Consider the following 16011-nt stretch of genomic DNA (forward strand, 5'->3'; position numbering starts at 1 on the left):
GGATTCCCTTTTTATTCCTGAGTTGCTGTCAGATTTACAGGAGTGGTGTCACTGCCGTAATATAATTTGACTCATTTCCCCCCCCCCCTCAGTTTAACTGAAAAGATTGAAATGACCAATGTGGATAATAGTTAGATTACTTGCATCCTATGAAAGGACATCATGTGAATTACAAAGAAACATTTATCTTTTGATTTGGAAGTGTTTTCTTCCATCCAACTAACACAAACAAATATAGTCATAACAGGTACAAAGGAATAGTGAACAATAGGTTTCTCACATTGGCATACCTTTACTGTACTTAAATTTCATGTAAACACAGCATTTCAGCCTTTCCCCGCGAGTTTCCGACACATCTGTAGCATACATACAATTTGATACAATACAGATGCTGTTTGATCATGCTTCCAGAGTTTGAAGGGTCCCGTTCTGTCAGCCAATATAAAGCGGGTCCATATAAACACTTTGTAGTGTGCAATGAAGATATATTAACTTTAAAGTCAAACGTGTTCATTGCATCCAAATGAACTGAAAGATACCAGCTATCTGACTTAGCCAAGCTTGCAAAGTGCATTGAAGCTGCTTCGCAGTATGAAGTGTATGCAGTCCAGGCCTTGAAATGCTTTATATCTTATTAATTTCAATGACCCTTGCTTTTATACTTAGACTTAGAAGACTTCCCACATGAGGCACACAAAGCACATGCTTACATCTGTTCTCCATAGCTTGCTTTTCTTAGAGCTGGTCGTTACCCTGAAGCCAATGACTATAGCTTGAGAGGCGCCACTCTGCATCAAGCATGGCTTGCTCAGCAGCCTCTCCTACTCTTACTGCCTGCCTTGAGTGTGTCGGAAGGATTTTCGGGTTGGCAATCAATCTGTTCGACTGCTTCATGAATGCACAAACCATGGCTTGCTTTTAAACACTTAGACAAATTGATCTTTCTTAATTAAAATTGTTTCTTTCTCCAAAGTTCTCTTTATGTGGCTACTCTCAGTGAAAACTTATATTCTAAAGAACACTCCCCTACCCTGCCCCCAGGGCACCTCCCAACCCACCGCCCCAGAACATCCCACACCCACCCCACCCCCCAGCACATACCGCCCCCCCCCCTCCCTCCTGCCCCTCAATACACACACACACACACTACCACTCCATGTGGATCATTTTCACCTTTCTTAACTGGTTAATAAACTGGCAGATGAAATCAATGAGTTGAAAATTGAGCTCATTCTACAACAGGCAGGTGACCCATTCTGCCACAGTACCACCCAGGCAGGGAAGGTGAACATGACCTCCTATAAACAGTACAGAAACTGTTACATGTGAGATTGAAATTGATCTGGGGGCTAACATGTCAAGTCTCAGTGGAGCAGCAATTAGCAAATCAAACTGAACACTGAACCATATTTCAAAATCAGTAAGTACAAGTCAGAGGAAGTTATGCTAAAATTGCATGGTGCTCCAGTTATTGTGTCTACATTGGGTCACCAAGCCACAAGGGGATCATTCAAACCCTGGGGGCAGAGAAGGGAAGAGGTACGAGGCATACTGCCAACATCAGATGATGAGTCATAAGAGTAGACTAGAGAAATTAGGAATAACATGACTAAGTACAGAAGGTACTAAAGACAGGAGAGAAAGGGAAAACCCAGAGTATAGAATTCTGGAATCGTTGAATGGTTAACAATACAGAAGGTGACCATGGAGGTTGTAGTAATCCAGGAGACAATAAGAAGGTACCTAAACAGGTTTATTTTAACTTGAAAGAAAAAGGCCGTGATTTAATCAGAGTCCGTTCTAGGCGGAATTAATGAGGTCAGCCCTGATATCTAACGGCACTTTGTTGCTATTTCAAGCCCCGGCAGGAAACGTTCACCCCCCCCCCCCCCCCCCCCCCCCCCCTCCCCCCGAGTGGATCTCCTCAGTGCAGGAAGATTGTAGCACTATTTTCAAATGGAGCTCAATTTCACACCCCCCCCCCCCCCCCCCCCACCCGATTCCCGGACCTCCCGCCCCCAACTCGCTTGTTGGGGGGTCCTTAGGCACCCCCGCAACGTTCCTCACAAGGACAGGGCATCCCCGGGCCTGATCCCTGGGTAAAATGCCACCCAGGCACCTTGGCACTGCTGGCTTGGCACCCTGGCAGTGCCCGTTCCAGGCTGGCGGTACCACCTGGGCACCTGGGCACCCTGGCAGTGCCAGAGTAGCACCTGGGTGGCACCACCAAGGTGCCAGGCTAGCAGTGCCATGGTGGCCAGGTGTAATCAGCAATGCCAAGGTGCCACCCTGCCCAGAGGCTGACTACCCGAGGGCCTCTGATCGCCTGGAGATCCCTCAAGTACTGTTCCACCTGGTCTCCGTTTATGGGGACCAGTGCTTAATGGTACTAGGCTGGAGTCTCCTCAAATATTGTCATGAGCAACCCCCACTGTATCTTGAAGCCCTCCGCCAACCCACTCAACTCAAATGTGATCTTTTCCAACCGGAGAAAGTCATACAGGTCCACCAGCTAGACCGCCACCCCCGGCGGTGTATCCAACCACCAATTCAGCAAGATCCTTTGGCGGGCAATTAGAGAGGTGCAGGCCACGGCATCGGCCACCTTCCCCTCCATCACCTCCGGAATTTCCGACACCCCAAAAATCACCACCATCGGGTCCGGCCTGGCCTGCATGCCCACAATTTTAGATAATGTCCCAAACACCGCTTCCCAGTACCTCCCAGCTTCTCACAGCCCCAGAACATGTGCGCATGATTTGTCGGCCCTCGCCCACACTTCTTGCACTCACGACCACTTTTTGAAAAAACGCATTTAGCCTCGCCAGGGTCATGCGTACCCTATGCACCACCTTGAACTGAATCAAGCTCACCCTCGCTCAAGAGGTGGTTGAATTCACCCTATGCATCATCCCACACCACAGACCCCAGTCTATTTCACAGAATCACAGAATATGACAGTGCAGAAGAGGCCCTTCAGCCTGTCGAGTCTGTACCGGTGCATGAAAGGCCCTGACCTGCCCACCTAATCCCACTTGCCAGCACTTGGCCCATAGCCTTGAATGTTGTGACGTGCCAAGTACTCATCTGGTAACTTTTTAAAGGAAGTGAGTCTTCCTGCCTCTACCACCCTCCCAGACAGCACATTCCAGACAGTCACCACTCTCTAGGTAAAAAAGATTTTCTTCAAATCCCCCCCAACCTCCCGCCCCTCAACTTGAACTTGTGTCCCGTCGTGACTGGCCCTTCAACTAAGGGGAACAGCTGTTCATCATTCACCCTGTCCATGCCCCTCATAATCTTGTAAACCTTGATCAGGTCACCCCTCAGTCTTCTCTACTGCAGAGAAAACAACCCAAGCCTATCCAACCTCTCTTTATAACTTAAATATTCCATCGGAGGCAGCATTCTGGTGAATCTTCTCTGCACCCCCTCCAGTGCAATTACATCCTTCCAATAACGTGGTGACCAGAATTGCACACAGTACTCCAGCTGTGGCCTCACCAAGGTTCAATACAACTCCAACATGACCTCCCTGCTTTTGTAATCTATTCACCCGATTTGGTTTTCTTGACCAATATGTGGAGGAACCAACCAGAGAGCAGGCGATCTTAGACTGGCTACTGTGTCATGAGAAGGGAATCATTGGCAATCTCGCTGTATGAGACCCCTTGGGGATGAGCGACCTTAACATGATAGAATTATTTATCAAGATGGAGAGTGAAGTAGTTGATTCGGAGACTAGGGTGCTGAATCTTAATAAAGGGAACTATGAAGATATGAGGCATGAGTTGGCCTAACGCATGGGATAAGAGCACCAATCCATGGTTTACAAAGGAAATTAGAAATAGTATTCGATCCAAGGAAGAAGCATACAGATAGGCCAAGAAAAATAATAGGTCTGAGGATTGGGAGCAGTTTAGAATTCAGCCAAGAAGGGTGAAGGGTTTGATTAAGAAGGGGAAAGTACAGTAAGAAAGGAAGCTTGCAGGGAACATAAAGACTGACACTAAGAGTTTCTATAGATATGTGAAGACAAAGAGATTGGTAAAGACAAATGTAGGCCCCCTACAGACAGAAACAGAGAAATGCATAATAAGGGACAAAGAAATGGCTGAGCAATTAAATGCATACTTTGGTTCTGTCTTCACAAAAGAGAACACAACTCAGATACCAGAATGTTGGAGAATGAAAGGTTTAGTGAGAGGGAAGAACTGAGGGAGATCAACATTAGTAGAGAAATGGTGCTGGGAAAATTGATGGGATTGAAGGCGGATAAATCCCCAGGGCCTGAGAATCTGCATTCCAGAGTGCTTGCGAGGTGGCTCTGGAAATAGTGGATGCATTGGTGGTCATCTTCCGGAATTCTATAGACTCTGGAACTGTCCCTGCAGATTGGAGGGTAGCTCATGTCACTCCAATATTCAAAAATTGAGGTTGAGAGAAAGCAGAGAATTATAGACCAGTAAGCCTAACATCGGTAGTGGGGGAAATGCTTGAATCCATTATCAAGAACTTTCCATTATCAAGGACTTTATAGCGTAATATTTGGAAAGCAGTGGCAGGATCAGTCAGAGTCAGCATGGATTTATGAAGGGAAAACCATGCTTGACAAATCTGTTGGAATTCTTTGAAGATGTAACCAGTACAGTTGACAAGGGGGAGCCAGTCGATGTGGTATATTTGGACTTTCAGAAGGTGTGTGATAAAGTCCCGCATAAGAGATTATTGTGGAAAATTAAAGCACATGGGATTGGGGGCAATGTATTAAGGTGGATAAAAAACTGGTTGGTAGAGAGGAAACAAAGAGTAGCGATTAATAGGTCCTTTTCAAATTGGCAGGCAGTAACCAGTCGGGTACCACAGGGATTGGTGCTGGGACCCCAGCTATTCACAATATATATTAATGATTTGGATGAGGAACAAAATGTAACATCTCAAATTTTGCAGACGATACCAAGTTGGGTAGGTGGGTGAATTGTGATGAGGATACAGGGATCCTACAGCATGATCTGGACAGGTTGGGCGAGTGGACAAATCGATGGCAGATGCAGTATAATTTGGATGTGTGAGATTATTCACTTTGGAAGCAAAAACAGGAATGCAGATTACTACCTGAATGGTTGTAAATTGGGAAAGGGGAGTGTGCAGTGAGATCTGGGTATCCTTGTGCACCATTCGATGAAGGTAAGCATGCAGGTGCAGCAGGCGATAAAGAAGGCTAATGGTATGTTGGCCTTCATTGCGAGAGGTTTTGAGTATCGAAGCAGGGATGTGTTGCTGCAATTATACAGGGCCTTGGTGAGGCCACACCTGGAGTATTGTGGGCAGTCTTGGTCTCCTTCTCTGAGGAAGGATATTATTGCTCACGAGGGAGTGCAGCGAAGGTTTACCAGACTGATTCCTGGGATGGCGGGACTGTCATATGAGGAGAGATTGACTAGGTTGGGATTGTTCTCGCTGGAGTTCAGAAGAATGAGGGGGATCTCATAGAGACTGATAACATTTTAACGGGACTAGACAGGGTAAATGCAGGAAGATGTTACCAATGATGGGTGTCAGAACCAGCGGTCACAGTCTGAGGATTCAGGGTAAACCATTTAACAGATATAAGGAGACATTTCTTCACCTGAAGAGTGGTGAGCCTGTAGATTTCATTACCACAGGAATTAGTTGATGCTAAAACATTGAATATATTCACGGGCGGCTGGATGTAGCACTTGTGGGGAATGGTATTAAAGGCGATGGGGAGAATGCAAGATTAGGCTACTGAGTTGGATGATCAGCCATGATCGTCATGAATGGCGGAGCAGGCTCGAAGGGCCAAAAGGCCTCCTCCTGCTCCTATCTTCTATGTATCTATATGTATATATGTATCCCCCTCTGGCTCTGCCTCCTCTAATACCACCCTAAATTGGGCCCATCCAAGATGGCCCACCTCTTCGTCCATGAACATGCTCAGTCTCTAACTCTGCCATGTTGCAATACCCCCTCTCCCCTCTCCGTCCCTCCCCGCCCCTTGCTGCCCCTCCCCCAGTCCCCTATCCTTTCCCATAGCCCTGCAAATATTTATTCTTCAGATGTGCAATGACCCTCATGAGACCTAAGGGCACAGCCCAATTGATCCCCGATGCTCCCCCCCTAGCGGGCGAACGCCCATCACCAGGGACTCTTAAAGACCATCTCATAAAAGCCGGCCCAGGCTGGGACCGGAAAGAGCAGTATTCCCAACTGGGATTTTGGGACTATAGGTCGTGTTACGTTCATTACTTTTGTTGACAAATTAAACTTCTTTTGGATCTACCTTCTTGGGCCTCCTGAGCATAAGGTGTTTATCCAGTTCCCTTTTGACAGCCCCTATTATACCTACTTCACCACACTCAAAGGTAATAAATTTCATATCCTAATCATGTACTGCATAAAAAATGCTTTTCCCCCAGGTCGCCTTTGGTGTCCTCAGGTTCTTGACAACTCTGCCAATGGGAGCAGTTTCTTCTTTCTGCTCTGTTAGATCGCACATGGGTCAGAGTCTTATGGCCTCTCCTGCCGACAGTATATTACGCTCCTGTCAAATTGAATAGAGATTTGAAGGCCTCGCAGAGGTTGGGGGGGGGGGTGGGGGTACAGTGGGGGGGGGGGGGGGGGGGATAGATACGCTGTGGTGGGTGGGGCCATAAAATCCTGGCCATGAATTTGAACAATCTGAGCAAATCTCCTCCCAACCTTCTCTTTTTTTTAAATTTAGAGTCCCCAATTATTTTTTCCAATTAAGGGGCAATTTAGCGTGGCCAATCCGCCTATCCTGCACATCTTTGGGTTGTGGGGGCGAAACCCACGCAAACACGGGGAGAATCTGCAAACTCCACACGGACAGTGACCCAGGGCCGGGATTCGAACCCGGGTCCTCAGCGCCGTAGGCAGCAATGCTAACCACTGCGCCACCAAGATGTCCATTCATTCATCCATCTTGTCTTTGTCCTGTTGAAATATATACTTCTCAGAATTCATAATGCTTACAAGTTTCATCTCATCAACAGATTTTAAAATTGTGTCCTGCATGCCCAAATCTAGGGAATGAGCCTGCATCAAATAAAAGCAGCCTTCGTACGAAGCCCTGGTGAGTCCCATTGCATACATTCCTTTGGTCCTCAAAACAAGCATCACTGCCTCATACTGTTTCCTGTCATTCAGCCAATGCCATATCCAGAGCTTCAAGATAAACCATGTGAATAGGACAAGACACTTGTCAGGAAATAAATCTAACTCTGATTTTCTTCATACAAAAAGAATAATAAACACAACCTCCAGAAAGTGGCAAAAGAAAACATAATCATGTGGTGGGATGGTGTGTCAGGGGAACTATGCGTTTTTGTTTTAGAGTTATAATGATCCAGGAGGCCGGAGAAAGAAGGTTCACTTGAGTTTATAATAAACTTAAAGGTTAAGGCCACTACCTTGTGACATACAACAATAAGATTCCAGCCAGAGACTAACGAGAGTGCTTGTCCCTGTTGGAGCGGTAGTTAAAGGGGTAAGACCATAAAACCGTAAGTCATAGGAGCAGAATTAGGCCACTCGGTCCATCGAGACTGCTCCACCATTCAATCATGGCTGATATTCTTCTCATCCCCATTCTACTGCCTTCTCCCCATAACCTCTGATCCTCTTATTAATCAAGAACCTATCTATCTCTGTCTTGAAGACACTCAGTGATTTAGCCTCCACAGCCTTCTGCGGCAAAGAGTTCCACATATTCGAAGAAATTCCTCCTTATCTCTGTTTTAAAGGATCGTCCCTTTAATCTGAGATGGTGTCCTCTGGTTCTAGTTTTGCCTACAAGTGGAAACATCCTCTCCACGTCCACTCTATCCAGGCCTCGCAGTATCCTGTAAGTTTCAATAAGATCCCCTTTCATCCTTCTCAACTCCAACAAGTACAGACCCAGAGTCCTCAACCGTTCCTCATAGGACAAGCTCTTCATTCCGGTGATCATTCTTGTGAACCTCCTCTGGACCCTTTCCAAGGCCAGCTCATCCTTCCTTAGATACGGGGGCCAAAACTTCTCACAATACTCCAAATGGGGTCTGACCAGAGTCCAATACAGCCTCAGAAGTAAACCCCTGGTCTTGTATTCTAGTCCTCTTGACATGAATGCTGACATTGCATTTGCCTTCCTAACTGCCAACGGAACCTGCACGTTAACCTGAAGAGAATCGTGAACAAGGACTTCCAAGTCCCTTTGTGCTTCTGATTTCCTAAGCATTTCCCCATTTAGACAATAGTCTGTGCCTAAATTCCTCCTTCCAAAGTGTATGACCTCACATTTTTCCACATTGTATTCCATCTGCTACTTCTTTGCCCACTGTCATAGCCTGTCCAAGTCCTTCTGTAGCGCGACCCCCCCCCCCCCCCCTCACCCTTTGCTTCCTCAATACTACCTGTCCCTCTATATATCTTTGTATCATCTGCAAACTTAGAAACAGTGCCTTCAGTTCCTTCTTCCAGATCAGTAATGTATATCGTGAAATGTTATGGTCCCAGCACCAACCGCTGAGGCACACCACTACTCACTTGCTGCCATCCTGAAAAAGACCCCTTTATCCCCACTCTCCGCCTTCTGCCAGTCAGCCAATCCTCTATCCATGCCAGATTCTTACCCTTAACACAATGGGCTCTTAACTTATTTAACAATCTCCTATGCGGCACCTTGTCAAAGGCCTTCTGGAAATCTAAATAAATCACGTCCACTAGTTCTCCTTTGTCCAACTTCCTTGTTACTTCCTGAAAGAACTCTAACAGATTTATCAGACATGACATCCCGTTGACGAAGCCATGCTGACTCAGTCCTATTTTACCATGCACTTCCAAGTGCTCCGCGATCTCATCGGCCCCTGATTCACCTGCCCTGCTGTGATCTGAGAGCTTCAGTAGTCCCGGCGTTATATTTAACAGCTGCCCCTGCACAGAGTTCATACTCCTCAAGGAAAAGGAAGCAGCTGGGAACAGATATCTGCCAAAGACAAGAAGCATGCTGACCCTAAACTCAGCAATGCCTCCCTCAAGTGCCTACTAGACGCAGAGGAGGCCCACCGCGATGTCCTCTACCCCTACTCCGGGTGAAGACCACCAAATAAGGACACTAATCCATCAAGGGAGGTGGTGGCAGGTTGTCAACACCAATTCCCTCCAGAATCGGACAGCCATCCAGTGCCAAAAGTGGATGAATGATCTCTTCTGTTCCACTCGGGTAAGTCACTCTTCTCAACACCAACACTCGCTCCCCCACATTCACCTTCATTGTCACCATGGGTTGTGTCATGATCCCATCCATGGCTCCACTCACCACTCACATGTTCTGAAATCACACCAACGTGGGATTAAAATTTGACGTGGGGAATGATTCAATATTTTTTTTTAAACAAAATTTAGAGTACCCAATTATTTTTTTTCCCAATTAAGGGGCAATTTAGCGTGGGCAATCCACCTAACCTGCACATCTTTGTGTTGTGGGGATGGGACCCGCGCAGATACGGATTGAATGTGCAAACTCCACACGGACAGTGACCCAGAGCTGGGATCGAACGTGGGGGAACGATTCTGGTGTGTGGGCACTATAATGAAATACAAAGTTATTATAATTACGTCCCTGGTGACAGGAAGTGGGCTCACCATTGACGGGGATGGGATAATCAAGGTTTTGGGCCTTCTCCCGACCTTTTCCAGCAGCGTCACTGACCATGCCCACCCCAATCGGGTAGGGAAAATCCCAGCCACAGTGTCCAACATTGTGTGTGATACAATTGGGTAATATTTGTCAAACAGTTCTCAGTGTGCTAAGAATTGCACGGACAACTGATTTAAGATGTTCAGTTGGGCTCACAATGTGACTCATTTATGCATACTAGAGGCTTCACATATTCTCACACAGGGCCTGGTACTTTGCAGACAGAAAGAACATGTACACACATTGCACCTTTTGCAACTAAGCAAAATGGGTGACAGCTATTCTCTGGTTCATTCTCCAAGACAATGCCTCGACATATCAGAGTGAACTTGCCTGGTTTGAATTTAAAACAAAGTTTGGCTGTTAACTGTCAATCATCAGTTAACCAGAGCATTCTCCTTGACAATGCCTCTATCAATCAGAGTCCACTTACCAACCAATCAGCACTCTCTTCTCATGCAATATTAATTGTTGTTCCCTTTTCATTTCGTATTCTTGTGAATTGTCCTGATGGGTGCAAGGTGAAAAGCTTCAACAACATGTGCCTTTTTTCAGCAATACTCAAGTTCCATATTACCAAACTATTTGGGAACGGCAATGTGATAATGATAGAATCTGCTTCTGTGGACTTTATTGAGGGATCAATATCGGCCAGGATGCCGAGGATTTTCCCTCTTCAACATAATGCCATGAAATCTTTTACATTCAATGAGGGCAGGCTGGGAGGCAGTTTAATGTGTCATCCAAAAGATGTGGCAGTGTCTCAGGGCTCAGCCGATTTGGTTATTTTTGTGCTTAAACCCACAGTCTTGTACCTCAGAGGCAGGAGTACTCCCAAGCAAGCCATGCGGAATGTCCCTGTATTAATCTGTCTTGTTCTTGCTGTTTGCAGACGTGTCAGGTCATTGTTCATGTTAAGGCAGATGATAAACAGTTTTAAGACATGCCATGAAACCGGAATCAGCAAAGTGATTTGGATGGTTTAGCTCACTGGGCTAAATCACTGGCTTTTAAAGCAGACCAAGGCAGGCCAGCAGCACGTTTCGATTCCCGTAACAGCCTCCCCGAACAGGCGCCGGAATGTGGCGACTAGGGTCTTTTCCCACTAACTTCATTGAAGCCTACTCGTGACAATAAGCGATTTTCATTTCATTTAAAGGGCCAATATTTTGCCTCTTTCAACCCACCTGAGTGAAGCAAGTTTCCAGCTGGCTATTGCCGCTGATTGTACAGTCAGCATGCACTTAACTTATCAGCGACTTAGTGTGAAATGTGCTGATGGTAACGATGGACGTGATATCAACAGACCAGGAGGGTCACTGTTTGCATTTACGTGACACCTTTCACAATTGCAGGATGTGGAAAATGGAACATTTTCAAAAAAATACTGTCAATAAAACTAGATCTGCCTCTATCAGTCACCCTTTCTTCCCCTTTAGGGCCTTAAAGCGCTCCTTGAGTCTATCTCTACTCTGCTGTGTGTCAACAAGTGGAAGTAAAAGATGCCCGGACACTGAATTAATGACTCATTTGCACCCAAGGTGTGGGACGCGAACCTCGATCCCGATGCCGGGGAGGGGGGGTAGCATTGGAAACGGGTCGGTGCCCAGCAACGATCCTCTTCTTCACTACCACTGGATTCTTCGCCTCATCGGTAACTTCGCCACCTGGGGCGCGATGAGGAGAATTTAGCCCTGTATGTTTTTCCATCTCTTTGTAAAAATGAACCTTTGAAAGTTATTACCCTATCAAAACTTACAGGAATGAACAGTCCACAAAATAAACGACTTGGTGGCACACAGAGCCAGGGTCCCAGGTTCGATTCCCGGCTTGGGTCACTGTCTGTGCGGAGTCTGCACGTTCTCCCCGTGTCTGCGTGGGTTTCCTCTGGGTGCTCCGGTTTCCTCCTGCAGTCCAAAGATGTGCAGGTTAGGTGGATTGGCCGTGCTAAATTGTCGCTTAGTGTCCAAAGGTTGTGTGGAGTTGCCGGAATGGAGAGTGGGCCTGGGTGGGGTGCTCTTTCAGAGGGTTGGTGCAGACTCGATGGAATGAATTGCCTCCTGCTACAATGTTGGGATTCTACTTTCTAACCTGCTTATCAAGATCCCCATTTGTCCCAAAGCATTTCACAACCAATTAAATATTTTTCAAATGCAGTCACTTTTGGAATGTATGTCTTTGGAAATATTTAGATCTTATTTCGAAATATTTGGAAAAACAAGTTTCAAATTACTGACTCAGCCTTTTTCCTTTTTTTCGAGGGCTGCACATATTTCCTCCAGAAGATCCCAGGAACATAGGGCGAGATTCTCCGCCTGCAGGATTTTCCGTTTTGCCGGCGCCCGGGAGTTTCCCGACGGCATGGGGCTGCCCCACAATGGGAAATCCCATTGACCAGCCGGCGTAATGGAGAATCCTGCCAGCCGGTCGGGGCAGAAATGTGGCGCGGCGGGGCGGAGAATCCCGCCCATAATGTTTCAAAAACTGGGTTAGTACCCCAGGGTTCCGTAGGAGATATCCAGGGGTTCCACCGTACAGAACTGGTGAAGCATCACACATGATGGCAATGCTTTTGAAGAGTCAAAATGTGCCAACACCCCTGCAGAAGACAACCACACCTTCACCTTTGTAAAGGCACATTCTGGGCCTTGCCCCAAGCCCAAGACTGGCACTTCTTGAAGAGCAAGTTGAGGGGGCAAGGATGATAGCCAAATTCGAAATAAATCACTCATAGTAATTTACTCGTCCAAAAAAAGTGCAAATCTCCCCGGGGCCAATTTGATTTTGATTGCCCCTATCTTGTCGGCGACCAGGTATAAGCCATCTTGGTCCACTTGATATCCCAAATATAGCGTGAAGCACAGGCTGAATGATGCCCAAAATTTCTAAACGATGAAATTCCGTCTCAACCTTCTCCACCAGAGCATAGGGAACCGGGTGTGCACAGAAATATTAGGGCTGGGCTTCCGGGTTCACCTTGGGTTTGGCCATGGCCCCTTTAATTGCCCCCAAACCAGGCTGGAAAACCTCTGGGAATTTTCTCAGTACCGTACACAAACCGCCAGACCCCACTTGGAGGATATGCTGCCAATTCAACAGCAGCTGGTGTAGCCAATCGCGGCCCTACAGACTAGGGCCGTTTTCCTCCATAACAATGAGGGGAAGGTGCACTGATTGGCGCCCATAAACCACCGGAGTGAAGGTTGACCCTACGATATTTAGAAGTTCCCTTGTATAAGTGGCCAAACGAGCCGTCGTGTCAGCCAAAGACAGAGGGCGGTTTTCTCTGTCGGCTGACGCAAAATCGGGAAAGGCGATTGGGCGGAGAATTGGTTATGTCGCCAAAATCGTGGCGGGCACCAGGTTCGTGCCAAATCGCAATTCTCCAGTGCCTTGACAGCAGAGACAATGGCCGAGATCCTCCCTTCTAGGGACTATGTCCCCACGCCGGTGGAAAGATCGGCACCAACGACTCCGCGTCAACGGCCCCCCAAGGTGAGGAATTCTCAACTTTCTAGGGGCCTGGGTTGACGCCGGAGGGGTTGGCACCACTCCAGCCGGTGCCGAAGGGACAGCACGAGTTTGCGCATGTGCCAGCCCCCAGGCAATGTGGCGGAGTCCAACAGGGGCCCGACGCAGAAGGAACAAGCCCACCCTCAGATCGGTGGGCCCCGATTGCGGGTCAGGCCAGCGTGGGGACTCCCCCTGGTGTCGGAGAATCCCGCCCAATGCATTCCGCTACATTCAGTAACTACATTTGCATATCATAAGTGAGCCTGACCCGTTACTCTCCGGAGCCACCATGATTCTCCGCCTCTGCCCGGGGAATTCCTGATGGCGAGGTTCAATTGTGCTTTAAAAAATTTAAAAACAGGTGTCGTGACTGATGAGGGTGAGGAAGGAGGCGGGAAAACCAGAAGCGCGGCTGTGGGCCCCCAGTCCTGAGACTGGCAGGGCTGTCTGTGAGGGGGTTGCTTCTGCCAGGGCTGAGGGGGAGGGTGTGTCGCATATCTGGCCATGGGATCAGGGTGACCCACCATGGGACTGGGACCGTGTCCAGCCACTTCTCCCCCTTCCCAGAGCCACTTCCCCCCTTCCCCAGGGCCACTTCCCCCAGGCCCCAGGGCCACTTCCCCCCTGCCCCAGGGCCACTTCACCCCCCATTCCCAGAGCCACTTCCCACTGCCCCAGGGCCACTTCACCCCCCCTCCCCAGGGCCACTCCCCCCCCCCCCCGCCCTAGCGCCACTTCCCCCTGCACAGGGTCACATCTCCCCTGTATTGCCCCCCCCACCCCACCCCAGAGCTGCCCTCCCCTCTCCCCCGCAGTGCCCCATGGCTGCATCTTATAATAATCTTTATTAGTGTCATCAGTAAACTTACATTAACACTGCAATGAAGTCACTGTGAAAATCCCCTAGTTGCCACACTCCGGCGCCTGTTCGGATACACAGAGGGAGAATTCAGAATGTCCAATTCAGTAACCAGCACTTCTTTGGGATTTGTGAGAGCAAACTGGAGCGTCCGGAATAAACCCACGCAGACACGGGGAAAATGTGCAGACTCCTCACAGACAGTGACCCAAGCCGGGAATCAAACTTGCATCCTAGATGCTGTAAAGCAACAGTGCTAACTACAGTGCTACCGTGCAGAGGCTCACCCCCCCCCCCCTCCCCCACCTTGCCCCAGGGCCACTTCACCCACTGCCGCAAGATCACTTCTACCCTGAATCCCACACCCTCCCTGCCCAGGGCCAGTTCATCCTTGCCCCATAGATGTTTCCTCCACTACCCCATGGCAGTTCCACCCACTGCCTGTTTCCCCTAATGCCCTATTGTATTCTTCCCACTGCCTCAGGACTCGTGGACGTCTATGACAGCAACACTGACGGCGCACATGGGCCGATTCAATGATGGTCAAGGGGCTGGCATGTAGAGCACAATCAATTCTAATGAGAAACGGTGCAGGATTCGCCGGGTTCCTAATTGACACTCAGGAGGCTGACAAACTGTAGCCGCAAATACACACTTCACTCCCCAGACACACCATCTCAGTCAACAGGAATGCAGGGAGGAGAGCGACACACTGGTTCACGGACGCTGAGCTTGACACCCTCCTGGACACCGTCGGAGAGAAGAGGTGACCTTGTACCCCAGCACAGGAAGGACACTACCAGCCACCATTGGCCGTGCCTGGACGCGGGTGGCAGGGGTGGTGAGCGCCGTGGGCAACATCGTCAGGACCGGCCAGCAGGGCAGGAAGAAACCGCATGACCTCCTCAGGGCGGGAGGTGAGGAGGCAGCATTGTGCTCCTGGCACCAACCCCCCCCCCCCCCCCCCCCCCTCCACACACATCCGTAACTTCAACCCCCCACCCCACAACCTGGAGGGCAACCATACCCCCACCCTGCACCACATGCCAGCATCCATACTGGCTGCCATGGCCGGGTGCCCTGGCCACTGATGTCAGGACATTGTGGATGGCCTGTGCTCCCCCCCCCCCCCCCCCAATCATCCCCACCACCGTAACTCCAGGGATCCGATGGGACTGTGAGATGGAATGGCCAGCTCACATGCAGGGATCTCCCATGTGGATGGTGGAAAGTGCTTCCCTGGGCAGGAGTCTGGCATTGTCAAAAGATGCGGAGCACCAGAGTTCATTGCAGAGCGGTTTGTCATCATCCTCCATCCCATGGGCCAGACCCACTGTTACTGCCAACCCAGGGCCCACACCCTGTCGTGAGGTAGGTATGTATCACAGAAGGGGTGCAGGCGGGGGCAGGGGGGGGTGGGGTGGGGAAGGGCGGTGGCCGGGGGGAGGATGGATGGGGATGGGGGGGTTGGGTTGTGGTGTCCATTTACCTGGCCAGGTAAACCTGGCGGCCATCAGAGTGCCCCATGCGCGTTGGCCTAGGTGCACATGTCGTGCGGCCTCCCGTGCCCTATGTCCTGCCATCCTTGCTCACTCCCGCATCCTCCTCGTTGGAGGAGGCCTGGTAATCGTCATCCACCTCCAGCACGTCAAAATGCTGCTGCGAAATGTTGTGGAGGACTCAGCAGGCCTCTCTGATGTGGGTGAACCTCTCAGCATCATACTGGAGGACCCCTCCAGTGCAGTCCTGGTCGCTTTTCACGATTTTTGAGAGCACAAGTGAACCGTGCCGTCGGGAACTCGGCCCATCACAGGAGGAGAATCGCGGAGGCCCCAGAGAATACCGGGTCAGGCCTGCTAATGACATGCAAACTGTGTTTACTGTATGTGCGTTCTGGAATGCATTGAGACCCTGT

This window comes from Scyliorhinus canicula, chromosome 9 (assembly GCF_902713615.1).
Source record: "Scyliorhinus canicula chromosome 9, sScyCan1.1, whole genome shotgun sequence".
Lineage (NCBI taxonomy): Eukaryota > Metazoa > Chordata > Chondrichthyes > Carcharhiniformes > Scyliorhinidae > Scyliorhinus > Scyliorhinus canicula.